The sequence below is a fragment of the Argiope bruennichi genome, chromosome 5, assembly GCF_947563725.1.
Source record: "Argiope bruennichi chromosome 5, qqArgBrue1.1, whole genome shotgun sequence".
Classification (NCBI taxonomy): domain Eukaryota; kingdom Metazoa; phylum Arthropoda; class Arachnida; order Araneae; family Araneidae; genus Argiope; species Argiope bruennichi.
The window spans coordinates 48,931,201-48,950,800 of NC_079155.1; positions in this window are offsets into that span (position 1 = coordinate 48,931,201).

The window sequence follows — 19,600 nt, forward strand, 5'->3', positions numbered from 1 at the left end:
TCTTCATTTTGAGGTGCCCCATCGGGGGGAGTGAGGTAAAGTAATACTACTTTACAAAAAAATATTCAAATGATTAATTATTACAGCTGACACACTAATTATTTTAATGCTTAGATTCAAATCAAAATAGCAATGATTTTTTAATGCAATTCCAATCTGAATTTTAAAAAGAGATTTACGAAGTCATTTTTAATTTTATTTCTTTCAGTATATATATATATATATATATATATATATATATATATATATATATATATATATATATATATATATATATATATATATGCTTGTTTCCAAACATAATCGTAATTTTTTTCTCATCAGTAACAAGAAGAGCCTTAATGAATTTCGACATATTTTTTTTTTTATTCTCTCCAGTTTGCAGAAACTTATCTTTTCTCAGCTTTGAGCTACACACAGTGATTAAGTATTTGGTTTCCACGTAGCTTATTTCCATTTTAATTAACTTAACAGCTGAAACTTGAACGTGAAGCTGACATTCTTATACATCAAGTGAGACGCCTTCTGACAGTAGCTCGACTCCCCGAAGACGCCTTGGACGCAGGAAATCTTCTTTTCTTTCAATTTTCTACCATTTTGGAATCCAGTAACACTGTAAGTGAGCTGTATACCTTTCAGATAACATTTCCTTTCGGAATCTTTGTATCTTGTTGAAGCATTTTGACACCAGTAATCCAATTCAAAAGCAAAGCAATATACACACCACGAAAGCAGAGAAACAGTCCATAGAATGTTTTGGAGAACATTCGTTTTTGTGTGACATTAGAAGGAGACTGGAATTTGAGAAATAGTTAACTTCCGAAGAACTCCTTCTCTCCTTCTGAGTTCCTTCTTAGAACTGACGATATTTTTCTCGTTGTGTAGATGAGGTGATGATTTATAAACTTACAGATAAACACTTTTCTGAAAGATTTGTGAAATTTTGAAAGAAATATATTAATTTTATCTTCTTTGAGCCAACATGAAATGTGATTTTATATGATACAAGGAATAACAGCTAAGTTAAAAAGTTGAAAATTCATTTGGTTCCATTTTTCCTACTTTACTAAATAGCATTCCTTAATAAAAATATTTGCTTTATATCGCAGATTAGACATCTATAATAAGTAGTGTAAAAACACTGCCTTTAATTAATCAAATAATTATCAATTGTAGTTAAATATACATATAAATAAAACATATTTGTGAATAAACAAAAGACAATGAATGTTTTGTTTTGTACATGTTATTATTCGTGTAAGTATTTTGGAATGCCCCAACAATTTAATAAATAAAATAAATACGTAAGTCGCATAGTTGTTCATAATGTGTCCAATCGCAGGGCAATTGGTTTCTGAAATCTGTAATTTAAAGAAATAACATCTAATTTATTTAAATAAATGTTTAATGAAGAATATCTACATGTGTTTTTGCTAATTTCTGATTAAATTATATTGGAATAACCAGAAATGTGATTATAAGTATAAAATAAAATATGTGAAAACATTTTCGAAAGAATAAGATTAGAAAAGAGACTTTAAAACATTTTTTTTTTCAATTCAAATATTTAATTATCATGGAAACACATACATGAAAGATAAGTAAAGAATAATTCTATTAAGAAGGCATATTTATTTTTGTTTGAATTTCTGTGTTTTGGTAGAAAACTTTCATTTAATAACTATTGTAATTTATAAAATGTAGCATGAGTTTGATACATTTTATAAACTTTTTTACAGAAACTGTTCGGGAGTCTCATAGCGGATGTAGTTCAACACCAGATATGGAAAATGACAAATACTCCACGTATTCCAAAAAGTACAAATCACAAGTAAGATTTACACGAAGAATAATACTTGTATAAATTAACACAAGCCCTCAGAACATCTCTAATTGAATAGAAGAAACGGCGTTTAGCATTTAACATCTTCCAACTCGCATCAATATCAAAACTCTACTTCTAGTGATTTACTCATTTAAGCAATGAAGATATTTACAGAAAACATGGGATTCTTTAGAAGAGTTTCAGCAGTCGGTTTCTAAAAGAGATTAATTGGAGAAGATGAATTCGATTTTCCAAAATCTTGCCAAAATTGCCGAACTTGTACTAAATTGTCAAGTAATCGCCAGGTTTGTCCCAAAATTACAAAGTCAATAAAGTAGCAAAAATTATTAATATTTGTAAATCTCTTTCTCTTATCATAGGACTAATATGAGAGGAAAGAGATTCGTCTGCTGCATTACTGCAAAATATTAAATATGCATATATGCATAAACTCTTTATAAATTAAATATGGCAAAATTAGATTGTGCGGAAATGTTGAACTGATTTTTTCTCCTCACAGCATTAAAAATATGCGATGTTTGTTATAAGATTGACAACTATTACTTTCACCATGATTTCAATTCAACTTTCTTTTTAGAATCAGCGAAATCTCTTTCATGATGATGTGTACTATGGAATTCATTTTACAAAGAAATATCAAATCGAGAATATTTTCAAAGGATCCTGCATAACTCTTTATATTATTAACTCGCATTTTTTATGTACACTAATATTAACGTGCTATTTACAGACGACATAAACCTGTGCATTCACAATTTTCTATTTGGGCATAAAAACTATGTTATAGTCCTAAAAGAAAGTATTTCCAACAATAGACGCGAAAAAAATGTAAGAGAATATCTTCACAAGAAAGCTAATTGCTTGGAAACTGAGTTGCACTTCGATTTTTGTCTCCAAAAGGTAGCTCCAGAAATTCAGTTCCTTAGGGTATTCCTTCTGCTTTCATGGTGTACGCATTACTCTAGCTCTGAAATGGATTACTGACGTCAAAATGCTTCAACAAGATTTAGGGAACCAAAGAGGAAATGCGATCCGGAAGCTGCGTGTTCTATTCTTTCGTCTTACTTCCTGTTAGAATTCGAAATGGTTGGAAAATTTAAAGACAGGATGTTTTCTTGCCTATTTGCTTTTCCGTCTTTAGAAAAAGAACTACTCACAAAGTGCGACTCTCTTGATGTTTGAAACTTTCGGTTTTGCCAACAATTTTGGTATCAAAGTTAGTTAAACTGAAATAAGCTTCGGGGGATTCAGACATTTTTCTAATTTAAATTGTTTCTAAACACACATAAAATAAATCTTAACAAAATCAAAATAAATAAGAAAGGCTAAAGAATTGCATTTATATATAAATTATGCTTATACAAACAAATAATAATAATGTATTTTTAATCACTGAAAAAAAAAAACACATGAAATAGATGTGAAGAGCTATTGCAAAAATAAGTTACTTTGCATTTCCAAAAATTAGGTTCTAATTATAAAAAAACGTATGCTGAAGTTTGCGAGAAGCACCATTTGACTAAAGAAGGTGATTACGTCGCTTTTCTCCCAAAATGTCGAAAATAATTTCATTTAATAAGTTTAATCTTTGAAAAGTTTTTCATCTAAAGGATTTGAATTTTTTGATTCTATGTTTTTCCTTTAAGAATTGAAGTTTATTTCTATATTTGTATAAAAGGGCATTTTGATGATATTTTTACTTCAATAAATGCTATTTTCTCAATTATTAAATTTTGGTAATATTTTCAAACAAAACAATCTCATTTAGTTTAGTTATATTAACATCATCTTTAAAGCAACATTAGGGCTATTTTGGGACGGACCTCGTAATTTTGAACGATATTCAGATGACATGGACAACACCTGAACTGGACACCCCCTCTCCACACCAGCGGGAAGACGTTTGACCCTGACGGCTCTTCGATGGAATTGCGTCTCGAACCTGAAACCCTACGGCTCACGAGCAGAGACTTTACTACCAGGCCACCGAGACCCGCGAACACGCATTTCATATGTTACGATAAATTTACAGTTGATTCTGTAATTCCTATACTACAAAATAAACAATCTGCACGTTTTAAATTTTTTACCGTTATTTAAACTTTTCATAATTTGATCATTTAATGCAATTCATCAGCTGAATCACAATTCATAGACTGAATGGGAATACTGGCTGTTTCTTAGCTGAAGAGCTTAATAAAATATTTGCAAGACTTTTAAAAAATCATTTGATAAATTTTTTTAAAAAGGGGTTTCGCTTTTATAAAAATATTTTTAGAGAAAAAAGGCTTTTTTTTTTCCTTTTTCTCAAAACATATTTTAATTTTTAACCGATATATCGTTCCATTGGTGTTTTTAAAATTTATTTATATACAAAAATTCAAAAATATAGATATTTTATAATATTTTTAAATATTTCTTTCCGAACGGTGTCACATATATGTCTGAAGCAGTTAATGTAGCATAAAAATAATTAATTAATGATGCTTTATGAAACAAGTAATAAATCCGCAATGGAACTTCCTTCCTAATATAAATTATACTTGACTGTGCGAAATAATTAAATTTGAAATCGCATTGACCATAGAGTCTTCTGAAGGTTTATAAATCAGTTTTTAAACAAACTGTGAATTTCCTTAAAAGGCAATAAATAATTAAAAGACTGCACAGTGAAAAAATAAATTAAAATGCAAATTAAGCATGGTTTCTTACAAAACAATCGAGAATTAACTTAATTTATTATAAATCAACAAATAAGGTATATACTGCTTCATTAAGATATGTCACATAAAAAAATCGACGGTTTTTTGGGTGAAATTTTGAATAATTATCCAGTATTCTTAATCTCTAAATAGAGTTCTGTAGATATTCCATGTAGGTTTCATTTCAGCGTCATTCTTGTTTAAATTGCATTTCTTTTTATTTTTGCTTAAATTACGCTTTAATTTTTTACATCGTTAAATATTATATTTTGGAATTCCAAACTTTCCAATAAAACTCTTACAAATAACCATCATAAATTAAAATCCAATGCATAATTTTTGAGCAAATTTGGCATAGTAATTTCTCAATATTTTGTGTAGTTAATGATCTATAGAATAAACAATTTGTTCATTAAAAATATTTTACATTTGATTTAATCCGTAATAATAAGAAGAAAACGAAAATTTTATGTCTTTTAGAAGTCAAAGAATTTTATGTCATTTAATGATTATTTAAAAATACAGTTTATTTCTTAAGTTAAGAAGTATGTAAGACGATAATTTTATTATGTAAGATTTTAATCAAATTGTTTAATAAATATCTAAACTAAGGAGTTTTTTCAAAATAAATTAAATTTATTTCATTCTTCAGATTACATTTTTTTATTTTGACTTATATATATACATTTTATAAATGTTTTTTCAAACAATTTTAAGTAAACAATTTAATATACTATATATTTTATAACAGTTTTTAAACACACTTATCAGGGACACAGTCTCATATCTTCAAATATTTTTTATTTGTTGAAATTTTCTTTATAAGAGTTGTTTGATATGCTGATAATATTTGGCCGCTATTCCTAAGTTATTTATAATTCATCTCTCTTTTCTATCTTGATTTTGGACATCAATTCAAACAGTTATATGATAGTTTACAGTTTAATTTTCCATCATGTGTTTAATTGAATCATTTTCTGAGTAGAGGTCACCTTTATGCATCGGAGTTTTCTTTATTTGATTCTTTTTTATTTATCTCTTCAACTTTAAAAGTTGTGATATTTTAATTGATTTTATTCATTCAATATTTAAGACAACAGAGAAGAATAGAAAGTAGACATTTTTTACAAATTCATGCCTATCAAGGAACAATTACTAAAATGGAACATTTTAGTGTAATTTTATAATTATGGAAAGATAAACATGCGGGTTAACATTTTCATTTTCATTTATGTAATCACCTTTAAGTATGACTTTTGACAACACTTCAATTTAACTTAATAATTACTTAAATAAATGAACTTAAATAATAACTTACTTAATGTTTAGAAAACGTTCGAAATGCAAAAAATAATAATATCATTTTTAACAAGATCATGAATTAAATGTTGTATTTATAAAAAGAATTAAATGTAGAAAGAAAAAATAAAAGAAAAAGAAAAATCTTTTTTTGATATTTGATCTAAATTTTAATACCAGATTAAAATCTCTTTTCAGAAAAAACACAAAACAACTAGTTTGTAAAAAGATTCGAACGAAATTTCCAAATTCAAGAGACTGGGGCAATCAAGACTTCAAATGGCACACCTCTTCTAAAAATTTTTTGACTCTTCCCTGCATGCATTTTTTTCTTAAAGTTTGGCCTATTTACTGAGAACTGATCTTTAGGCCTCGGTGTGAAACCAATGGATAGACACATCCCCTTGGGTCATGCATAATCTGATTCTATCTCCTCCCTCTTCTTTTGCTTCCCATTTCAAAGGGATTTTGGGTAAAAAGATTCAAAGCATGTGATGAAGAAAATTATAGGATTTTAAAAAAGAAATACCACTTTCTTTTTTTTTTCTTACTTTTTGAGATTTTCTTCGTATTTCATTCCTAATCTCTTACAAAGCGACTTTTTTCAGTGCAAAGAATGTGATGAAATTCTTCTAAAGATAGTCAAATAAAAAGTTTTATTGTGGGTTGAAAATATGTTCTGCTTCACAGACTAGGGAAAAAACAAAGAAAAATGATGAAATTGGATTAAAGATAGTCAAATAAATACTTTTATTCACCGATTAGTGTGGGCACTATTTTGCTGTGAAAAGAGGAATTTCGAAATATGTTGAAATCCAATTAAAGATAGACACGTAAACAATTTTAATGTAAGGGAAGAGTATGTCCTGTCGCACAGTGAGGAAAAAAACTAATAGATACATTTTAAAATAATAAGGATTCACCTTAGACATATGTATTTTAGATTTCTTCATTGACAATATGATTACTAGATTATATAAATAAGTAAAATATAATTTTAAAAAGTTCAAACATGGAATAATGTCTTCTTAAGTGTTTTTTCTTCATTAATTGTTTTTATCAGTAATTATTACTTTTAATATTAAAAATTAATATGAGATAAAATCTTATAGAAGTAAGGTTTCTCAAGAACTAGGCTTATATATTTTAAAAGGCAGTTTTGCAAATATAAAAATGATGTTGATATCGGATTTCTGTAATAATAGCTCAGAGATTTCACTTTATAAAACACCAAATTCTTGCTTAATATTTTATTAATTAAAATAATGACTAAAATTTCGGAAAGCATCGTTTTTAAGGGACACTATTTAATTGGGTTGTTTTCTTCCCTTTTTGATTGCTAACTAAAATAGATTCTTACTATTATAAGCACAATTTACATGATGATTCAGAAAGCGAAAGGAATTTACCACAAAAATCAAATTTAAGTAAAAAAACATAAAAATTAATCTGTGAATTTTGAACAGATTAATCTGACACTTACATTTTCAAATCATTTTTGTATCAACATTTTTTATTTACAGACTAAATAGAAGAGGTATACGATTATTAGAGTAATACGGCTTCCATGCTTATTATTCAAGCTTAAAGATATTTAACCGAGGGAATCGTTGACATCAATTTATGCACATGAGATTTAATTGAAATTAAAAACAATCAAATTTCTTTTCTGTAAAAGGCGATTTATTCCTTATATTACTTAACAATATAATTCAATTTTATTTAGAATAAGAATCGTTCCTTATTCTTTTCAAAGGTGCACACTTTATTCCATTTTAAAATGTCCAAAGTTATCAACCATGAAAAAAGTTGCTAAATTAATAAAAATTAATCTTAAATTTAAGACATTCCTTGAAAAATTATTATCTAAAAATAATCTTAAACTATCTTAATTTGTCACCCATGTAAAAATGTCGCATCTTCCCCTACCTCACTTAAGCAATACATAACTTTAAAACTAAAAGAACATTCTATTTTTCATGTAATCTCACTTAAAGCCTTCCATTAAAAGATGAAAGAACGACAGACATTTAAAAAAATAACTGCTTAAAATTCAATTCTTGCCAAAAAAAAAAACCTTTCCTGATTTATTACCTATAATACTACTTAAATCCCACCCAGGTCTGCACAATATTTCGAAAAGAAAATATCATTTGTCATAAAGTTTGATTCTGCTACATTTTGCAGTCGAGGCGGGAATCCGCCTCTAATCCTGGCTTCTCATCTCTTCGTCTTGCCAGGAGAACAACACAGAATCAGAACGAAGTTCAAAGAGAAATAAATAAAGGGTGGGGGGGGAAGAAAAAAGAAGATAGTAAAGTAAACAGAGAGAAAGCTGGATAGGAAAGATATATGGCGGGTAGAAAAGAAAGTTTATTTTAAATAGTCAGTCATGTTAACGGTTCGAAAAAATCGGATGCCTTTTCAGAAGGCTTTTGAATAAAGAAGTATTTATAAGGAATATTCGAATAGAACGCGCAGAAAAGTTTTGTACTATTTAAGGTTTCATTTAATATATCAAAGGAAGTCTCAAATATGTGTTTAAAAAATTATTTTTAGACTAAAAATTAGTTTTTTTTTTTTTTTTAAATTAAAGTGTAAAAGTATAAGTACTTATTTACTTAAAAAATCCAAAAAAATTTTTAATTGAAATATGATTAAGCAGTTAATCTATGCCAAATGGTCAGATGTAACATTTATTAACTTCAAGGAATATATTATTGCATTTTGCAAGAAAATTAGATTTAATTCTATTTCGCATTTCGGATTATGTAATCACTAAAGTACCATCTATTCTAGAATCTGCTATTTTATATATCGATTGTTTCTGTTAAATTCTTAAATCATTATATTGTTGCTGTAATAATTTATAAAACATTTTATAGAGCTATATTATGTAAGTAAGCACTCTTTATACTAGGTGGGTGCATAAAGAATGCTTATTTACTTATACAATCACTTGTCCACCCCATTAATAGGGGTCGAGCAGTGACATCTCTGTTGCAGGCAGTGTCTCTAAATGCTCCCCACCTTATAGCCTTATTTGGGGAAGCTATGTTGGAGTGGGATTTTAAAATAAAATATAACTGCTAAAGTTTTAAACTGTTATAATTAAAAAAATAAAAAATAAATAGCTAATTCTGAAATTAATAATTCATTTAAAATATAATTGCGAATAAACATAATTTTTAAAAGAAAGATCTGCTTTGTGATCTTTGCGAAACAATCAACTATTAAAGATTTCTGTATCATTTTTATAAAAATAAACGTGCCTTAGCAGTTTTATAAAGTTCAGATGTATGTTTTTCGATATTCGAATATACAGAATCCGATTTTTTTCTGTACTAATGCATGATCTTTATGTGTATTTAGTACAGAGAAAATCGCATTGCATTTTTATTGCTTCTTTAATTAAAGACATTTTCAAGAGCATTTGTTCCCTATCACCTATACTGACGCATAACGACAGAGAAAAAAGTAGAAAAGTGGTATTATTTAATATGATTGTCCTTTTCATAAAACTTGTCCTTAGATAGCTTTAATTAAGAAAATCATGCGAAATAGCTGAAAACATTATTAGTAAAAGTATAAAAATCGTCATAAATATAATATTCTTATTCTGTGTAAAAAATAAAATACTTTTATAAATCTGCTTCTAAAAAAACTATTCAGTAAACAATTCAGCAAAATGTCAGATATTTTTCTTAATATAAACATCCTGTATGTATTTTTTTATAAATTTAAACATTCAGAAACTTAAAAGGAATAGTAATAATAAGATTAAAAAACATTTTTGACTTAATGGTAAACGATTCCTTAGAAATAACAGTATTAACGATTAACGGATTTAAGGATATTAACGATTCCTTAGAAAGATCAAAGCATAAATATGTATTACATCTAACTAGAGCTCTTCCCTCCCTTCGGAAATGGATTTGCCATTCTCGTTGACGCGCATGCGCTTAGCGAAGGGGCAGGAGATAAAAACAAGTCTACTGCATTTTTTTAGTTAGTAATATTGGGTTAGCGAGTGTAGAGTGTTTAATTTTTAATGCTTTGTTGAAATTTTAATAAATAGTATTTTGAGCAATTTGAAAAGCTTATTTATTTTTACATCCTGGAATTTTTAAAGTGGTAAAGGAAATTTAAGTATTCACTACAATATGTATGACATATAATTCAAAATTAATATTTTTTTACACGAAAATTTAAACAAACGAGTATAAAAAATGCAACTAAAATATTAAAAAATCAGTAGAAAACAAATAAAATAAGTTTTTTTTTTTTTTTTACAATTTTTTTATAAAACACATCTCATTAAATTTAAAATATTTCATTTGCGACATCATAAATTACTCTCAGTGTCACAAGGTAGCTTAAATCAGCAATTATAACACGAGTTATAAATGCAAAATGTTGAGATATTCTTCGTCAGAGCTTCAATTGCTTCGATTCTTCTCGTATGTTATTCAGTTCCTCACTTCGGAATATTCCGTGAGGTATTATTTCCTTTGCTTCAATATACTCTTGACTTTAGATGATTTATCAGTGTCAATACATTTCAGTAAAATTTACGGACTTCGAGAAGAAATGCATTCCAAAAAGTGTAACGCTGCTTTCGGTTCTTTTTTTTCCCTTCCTTTTACTATCTTCCTATATGATTAGAAAATTTGAGAACATAGTTTTTCCTCATAATGTCTTTGGAGAATGCAGTTGGTGTCACAAATGCTCTAGTGAGATGCAAACGATTGTTCGTTTTGCTGGAAGTTAATGCTGGAATTTAAATGAAAATAATGCTCCAAAATCGAACTTTTAAGAATTTCTTATTTGTTTTATTAGATACACGATTCATTATGTTATTATCATTGTTCCAAAGAGAATTATTTGTTATTTTATTTTTTAATGCATATTTATCATTGATATATTAGAACAATTTATGATTTATGATTATAAAATTCTAAAAAACCGGAAATATTTCTAAAAATTATTTTTAAAATAACTGATTTCGTCGATGAATTGGTTTTGTAAAATTTCTTAAGTTTATAAAGGTTTTTTACTGTTAGAGAAAATTATGATTATAATTATTTTTCTGGCATATAAATTGGATTATATATTTTTTTAAATCGTTATTCTTTATTTTGGGGTGAAGTAAAACTTTCCTTATATTTTGCAAGCTAATTTAAAAAGATATTTTCATTCTTTTTGGAATTTTTAATAAAATAAGTTGTAAACCATAGTAGTCAATAAACTTTTGCTATGTTTTTTTATCAGAGCCATGTTTATGTTTGTATCGAATTTGTTTGATTTGTCCGGTAAAATATCGAGATTACTAATATACAAATTACAATATAACTACTAATTACGATGTCTTTATTACTAATAAATGAATATAAACTTTTACTACCAATATACAAATATATACTGATATACTTTTCTGAAACAAATTTTTCTCAATCAGAGTATCTTGCACTGACAAAATACTTAAACAAAATTAACAGATGCTTGACAAAATGCAAAAGTGACATAAGAAAAATTCTAATTAGTACAAATTTGAATTCTTACTGAAGGATCATATAGACCATATAAAATTGAAATATTTAATCTTAAAATAACTGGATGATTAAATCTGGCGTTTAATTTTTATTTCAAAAAGATTATGAGTGATTCTAGTATCATTTAAAAAATATATATTATGCTCAGATAAAAATTTAAATTTATTACAGATACAAAATTGATAACGGATTTCTGTATTAAAAGGTTTAGAATTCAATAATATTTATAGAAATTAGTAGCTTTTATCTCTACAAATATGTTCTTAAGAGAATTTTACAACCGATGATCAAGTACAGTCTGTTTCACAATGTAAATTTAACTGTCCAAACATTAATTTTTATAAAAAAATATATATATAGTTTAATCTTACAAATAAGCAAAATACAAGGGTAATTACAATACATATAAGCAAAATATCAAAAGTTTAAATTCTATTGTATTTGTTCAGTTTCATTTTTTAAATAGACCTGAAAATCAATGAGAAAAGAATGATAAAATTTTACAATATTTCCTTTAATCGCTTTATTTCGATATACTTTACCAATAAAGAACTGAGCAGAAGAATGACAAATATGGTATAACATACTTGGTTGGCATAATATACTAAATATGCATATCAGGTACATTGAATTAAAATCTGGAAATCCTACACTACCACTCTTTATGATAAGTCAACCATCTAACTCTCCGACCCGCCACGAAGGCACACGGATTTAAACCATAAAACTGAATGACCGGACCGCCGCAACAGCAACATTGGCGGGAACTGTGGTTGAATCTTAAGGGCCGTCACCGGCCACGGTACAACCCTCCCCGAAGGAAGTACGTCCCGTCATCGAAGGGAGGAGTCAGATCCCCCACCTATTAGTGTACCCTCCAAGGTGGCGAGATCCAACCACCATGCTGGAAGCATTTCATCCTCATTTCGAGGTGCCCCCACCGGGGGTCTACTCTTTATGATAAACTCGAGTTGAAAAAATTGATTTTTTTTCGTGCAAATATAGAATATTAATTTATTTTATATTTTTAATATGTCTTTACAAAATTTTGCTCATTTTATTTCCGTGTTTATTAGTTGGTTTGTAATTGTATTTGAAGTTGTAAGTTTATAACTATATTTGAAAAAAGAACTTTTAAATTCTGCGTTAAACCTTTAAAGTTATTTTCTGAAATTACGCGAATGTGGGCAAATTTATGAAACAAAAAGCTTAATATATTCAAATTTAGCATAATAATTTCTCCAAGTTCCTGAATTACACAATAAACAATCTGTTAATTTTAAAATGTATAATTTTAATCTTAATAATGCGAACTAATTTTAAATTTCATGTTATTATCAATCAGAAATCAGTACTTAAAAACCGCGCAGAAATTCCTTATTCCTTTATTTAGAAATATTAAAAAGTTATCAGCAAAATATTGAATCTTCCATGGAACTGCATTTAGTAAATTTTTGAGTTAGAAAATTTAGATTTATCTATATAACTTAATATTTAAACAAAATCTTATTTCTTCCGATTTTCAATTTTTTTTTCCTTTTAATAAATATACTTTGATTTCATAGAAGATTTTCAATCGCTTTAAATTAAAAATTTAAAAACATCTTATTTTACTACGAATTAATTTTCCAAAAAAATTCACCTTGAATGTACTTTAAAATATTGTTTAAAACTTTCGCCTCGCCTTGAGTGTCCACACTCATTTATTATACTTAATCCTACCAAAAATCCCTACTTTATCCCTTTTAGATCTATATAAATGTAATGTCTGGAACGGAAATCTCATTTGTCATAAAATTATGGATCCTGGCGCATTTTGTATTCGAGGAGAGGATTCTTCTCTAATCCCGGAACACTCATTTCCTTCTTTTGTGAAGAGAAACAGTGGAATGAATATCAAAGAGAAATAAATACAAAAAGAGATAAAAGAGGAAGGAAAGTAAACACAAAACAAGCTGAAGAGAAAAGATATATGGAAGTAGGAAAAAGCAGTTCAATATGAGCAGTCCTTGACATTTCGACAGTTCTAAAAGATCCGCTGCGTTTTATATCCAAAGTTCGAGTATAATATATGTTTGGATTTTTTTCTTTGATTTAAGAAGTTTGAGAAAAATAATTTATCTTTCAATATATTTAAAATTTCCGAATCTCTATTATTTTATCTAAATATTTAGGTTTCAAAAAAGAAAGGTCACCGTCAAATAAAAAAAAAAGGAAATTCTGTCTGAAAATATTAGAAAGTGTCTATTTTTCAATCAAACGGTTCGTTTGGAGACAATATTTCGCATTAAATTGATATAATTCTGGAGAGTTACTATTAAAATTGGAAATAAAATTATTATTTTTAAAATTTGTTCTTTAATTATTGTATATTGGAAATTATAAATACCTTTCATTGAAAACTCCATTTTTCTATCATAATTATATTGAAATTATGAACGGTCTTACTTTATCTGTAACTTAAAATTAGTACAAATTTTAGCATAATAATACTATGTGCTTTTCATTGTTTTTTATTTTTCATAACAGCCATTTGCATAAATTAATTAATATTTTACTCTTAGACTAAACATTTTAGTTTCAATTTCAGTAAACAATAAATACTTTTTCATTTCGCAAATCACTAATTTTTAGTTGCACATAATTTACGTAAAGTTAAAACTTTCTATAAGAATAATCATTGACAAAAAATAAATAAAAATTTAAATGTATATTGCGTTTTTTTTATTACAAGTTACTAAAATTAATTAGGATTTAAAAAAACTAATTTACATAAAAATTTGAAGTATTTTAATCAAATATCATTCTGAAAATTTGGCTTCCATGGATGAGTTTTATATTTGATTTACTTTAAATTACATACTGTTTAAAATATATTCATAAATATATTCTTGTTACATTTAATATCTGTATTAATTTTTCATAAAAGTACCTTTGAAAACATTAGTTTTATTCAATACTTTCATAATCAAAAATTGCATTTTTATCGAAATTTTAAAGGAAAAAAAAAACAATAATTGACAACATTTTATCTATGCGTATAGTATTAAAAATAATATTTTTAATACTATACGTATTTATTCGTTAATATAAGTGAAAACACAGAGAAAAATAAATTCTATTAAATTAAATATATACTTTATTATTTTATTTCATTTTGATGTATTTTAATGAAAATTAATTCATATATTTTTAATTATTTGGTTTCTTAATTATTCCGCATAATTATTTAAGGTGTCCTAATGGCATTAAAATAAATTCTTTTATTGGATAGACCAGTCTTTGAGCTATCCAAAACAGGTTTACTTTTGTCTCTGCATTAAAGATAGAAGTCAAGATATTTATATTTTCGTAATGATGGATAAACCAGAAGTGGACATTTTAACAACCGGAAGCAGCGATTGAAAGGGTCAAAAGCATGTTAAAAATTTCTATAAACACAAATTTAGATTTAAACACGATATATTTTTGCACGGAAACACACAAAAGGCCAATGCGAGTTTCAATGGTGTTTTGTGGAAATCTGTACCTAAAGATGTCTTTGTTGAACTCCGAACCCTCAGGTTAAGCTCATTTATGTCTGTAATACCTTGTAAAGATTGTTTTATAGGATTTTTGAATATCCTTAAGATTATTGGAGTGCACCCTAGCGCAAATGCAGTTAGAGCATTTGCTGAGCTCGACAAAGACAGAATAAATGAATTTAGGCGGTATTCACTGCCAAATGCAAAAATTGCCAGAAAAAAATTAAATGATTTTAAAAAAAATTATTAAAAGCTAAAGAGAAAAAAGGTATAACTTATAAATATGGTGAATTTTAATTATGTACACACATAATTCATTGTTAAGACATGTTACTGCATACTTTAAAGGCACTTTTCTCAAAATTGATTTTTACTTATTTTTTGCTCACTTCAAATCAGATAACTCAAAATATAATTATCATATTACTATGAAATTTGGTTAAATTTGTCTTTATACTATTTTCTAGGGAATGAACTAAAATAATTGTGATTGAATGAATATTTTTTTTATTTTTATTTTTTAGCCTATTGTTTGAATAATAATGTCATAAATTTACTAAACATTTCATGATAATTTTTCTTCTATTTCTAAAATTTTTATTTATTATTATAACCATACGACTGTAGTTGATTCCCTAGAGAAAACTATGTAGTTTATTTTGGTATAAGTTTTGTTCGGATGAGAGTAAAAATTTTTGGTGTAGCCAATTTGGAGTTTTTTAAGAATTTGCTTAAATTTGTGCTATTAAATACCAATTTTCAAAAATTATTAATGTTTTTTTTTCAAATATTGACATTTAGTTGTTAATCTTTAATAGTCTTACACTCAGAAATATGGTTAAAGTATGTGTACACTATGTGTTTCTAAAAAAGTGCTCCGAACATGTTCCGATACTTTAAAAACATTACGGATTCCTGTAAAGTAACAAAAAAACACATAGGTTTTAATTAATCCATGAATACTTTATGAACTTTTATTCAATTACAATCAATTTTTTTCTCTGTTTTATTCCTATTTAAAAAAACAATCATTAGGATAAAGGTATACTTTTATAAAACTTTCCTCAACGTTACTTAACATTATGCAGAAATTGCAAATAAAGGTAATCGAGTTTTGAATTGGATGCCTAGTTTTAAAATATTTTAATAAGATTTAGAGAAATATATAAAATTGTAATCGTACAATATTACATATCAGCTATTTAGATAAAGGAAATCGAGGCAAAATAATGCTTGTCTTAAAATGCAATTTTGTTTTAATTTTTCTAAAGAAAACTAATTGCTAATCAATGTCTTCATCGTATATCACTCAACTACGTTTTCTTCTGAATGTTCTATAGCAAATGAGAATATGCTATAGAATAATATTCTATAGAATTAATGTAGATTAATGTCTACACATGTCAGGACATGTGTATTAATGTGTATTTAAATGTGCATTAATGTTCTCATATTTATTTCACTTCATTTTTTCCTGCTAAGTTCCATTGCGGTTAGAAAACTTAAAGTAAATTTTTAAGATTAATATTAATTTTTTCAGAGAGAAGTTGATGCCAGGAGAGCATTTAATTGTGTTGTATAATAGTGTCAGTTTTAAATCGATGTATAAGTTGTGAATTTTAATTTAAGATTACGGCTATCAAATTGCAAAAAGAATCTGATTTGTCCCCGAAAAAACCCGAAAAATAATGTATTTCCTGAAGTTACTGATGACAAAAAAAATTGTTTATTATCTAATAAATAAAACATATTTTTACCTGTAATGAAATAAATGTTACGTATTTTCTATTATCTTCCACCAAAATATACATGTGCCAAATTTATTAATTTTATTCAATTAGCTAGATAGACACGCATACATCTACAAACTAGTGAAGCAATTGCATGGAAACATTTCTCAGTTCCACCGTAAGTATGAAATGCACTTCATGGAAGTTTCATAGATTACTTTTTATCCATCTTCTTATAGAACATGTCTTGTTATAGTTCAATCTATGGGTCTTTAATGATTTTCGTAAATTCTAATACAACCTTATATACAAGCTTGGGAATGGATAACGATGTTTTATTCCTTGAAAATGCATGAAACGGAACTGAAAAATATATTCTATTAGTACGCCAATAATAACACTCTTAGACAATAAAAACATAAGCAGACAACAAATTGTTAAATCAAAAGTATATCAGAGCAAACAGTTAAAGAATGTGCTTTACGATAAATTCATAGTGTGCATTGTAATAAAATGTGAAAGCGTAGTGTAGAATTCACTCATCGCGCGAGCGGCAAGGTATTTATAGGCATGAAACTTAGAAGTATCCAGAAGTATTCCCTCCAAATAAAGGCTCGCAATGATTCTTATTGTTTTCAAAGCCTTCATTTTTATCAAGAAAGTTGCCAAATGATTGGCAATGGATTAATCATTAACCTGTCATCCAGATAATATCCTAAAATAATTGTTCTATATCTCTCTTTTCAGCAAAACTAATAAAATTGCATGAAATCAGCATTACGGATTTGCAATAATCTGTGCTATCATTTATCGATCAAATACTTATCTGAAATGTTGTCATAAACTATAAAATAACCTTGCTTAACCCGAGGATTGAAAGTTAGAAAATGAAGTCCGTTGGCATAGTTTCCAAAGCACAGGTCCGAGGTTCGATCCTTGGGCTGGGCAAGGTCGACTCATTCTTTCATCGGGTCGATAACCTGAGGACCAATCATGCTTGGGAATAAACACTGGGTGTTCCGTGTTAGGCTGAACCCTTAACTGGGGCATAAACCTTGCAACCCAGGGCCCTCTGTCAAGAAAGTAAATATGGGTACTGTAGTCCTTGACCAAATGGGCTGCTGTGCCACTGAGTTTAGTTTAAAACCATTAAATGTGACAGTCACTAACATAAAAGTAGTTTTTCTAGGAAACAGTTAGATTTTCTTCTATGAAAACTACTCCGCATTAAACCAAATTAAAAAAAAGTAATGTATATTTAAAAAAAAATAAAAGTAAAAGGAATGAAAAAATACTTATTCTGTTTCGCTTTGATCTTCTTTCTAACGTTAGAACCAAAATTCCTCTGAGAAAAACACACAAAGTTGGTTTGAAAAAGATACAAAGGAAATTAAAAAACCTTTTCTGACAGATATAATCAACTCTTCCAAAGGTGTACCTCCTATAAAGCAAATTTATTCCAATTATTGCTTTTGTTCAAAATGTGGCCTATTTATTACGAACAGTTGATCTGTGGGCCGCTTCTTTTAATTCGTTAATTCGTTCTTTTAATTAATTTTAATTCGCAGGGTAATATTTCCTCATTTTTTTTTCTTTTTTAAATTGTTTTACTTTTTTTTTCTGATCCTTATTTCGGCAGGTAGTGACTTAAAAAGGTCCAAGACGCTCAATAAATATAATTACAGAATTTGGAAATATCTACTTTTTTGTAAGATGTTTTTCCTTCTTTATCTCTTATTTTACGCCAATAGACAATAATATCAGGAATCGTGATCACACAGTGTTGAAAGTGTTTGTTAAACGAGTGTCATTTGCTTCATTGTTAGTAAATATATATATATAGTGTCACAAAAAAAATTGAGAGTACACCTTGCTTTTACTTGATAAATTCAACTTTTAATATAAATAACACATTACCGGGAAGTGCAAACATGTTTTTATTTTTACACAAAACAAATGGTTTAATTTAGAGTAAAAATAACAAAAAAATCAACGAAAATTTTTTCTAAATTGAAAAGTTTCAGAAACATTTTAAATAAACAATACGCAGAATTTTGCCTCAAAAAATTGAGAATATACCAAAGAAATTCTTGTAATATCTCGTATAGAAAGATCATGTCAGCATTTAATTGCGTTTTTTTTTTCTTTTAGAATATCTTCTAAACATCGTGGTATCTGAAGATATTTTACCCATTCTTGCATCATTTGTTTTAAATGGCTTTTGTTTCTAATTTTGTGTTTTTGGACCATTGTTTCAAGTGTGGCCTACATATATTCAATGGTATTGATTTCGGGGTACTCAAAAAATTGAGAGTACACACAGAGGTTTTTTCAATTAGGATAGCGTAAATATTTTGGATCTATAACAGCTTTTTATTACATTCTCGTATATGAAGTATACAAAGAAAAAAGGATTGTAATCGTAAAAAATTCGAGCTTTAGACTTTAATGAATCTCCAAGTTTATATTTCAGTCCGTAACATCATATTTTCGGGACTATATTTAAATATCTGTCAATTTATGATTTTCTGTATAAATCATGAAAGTTTTGAGTCAGACAGATGAAATTTGGTGCATTTATGAATTTGGAAATCATTTATAGATATATCTGTTAAATTTTGAAAAAAATCCATTAATTTGAAAAAATCCATTAAGCAGCCTTCTCATTTTTTCAAATTATTCACAATAAATTTAATTTTTTTTGAATGAAATGAAATCTACGATTGATCAGTAATACATACACTATAAGTATGAGTACTAGAATATAATCAGGTATTTATATTTCTACCTTTTAAATTGTATTTTTTATGTAGTTATTCTATTCATAAGCATATAAGTGAAATTACTCATCACAAAGTAATGGAATACAATATAATTCCAATCATATGGATACATTATTTTTAATTTGCATAATATACAAAGCCAGCAGCAAAAATTTTTTCTGAGA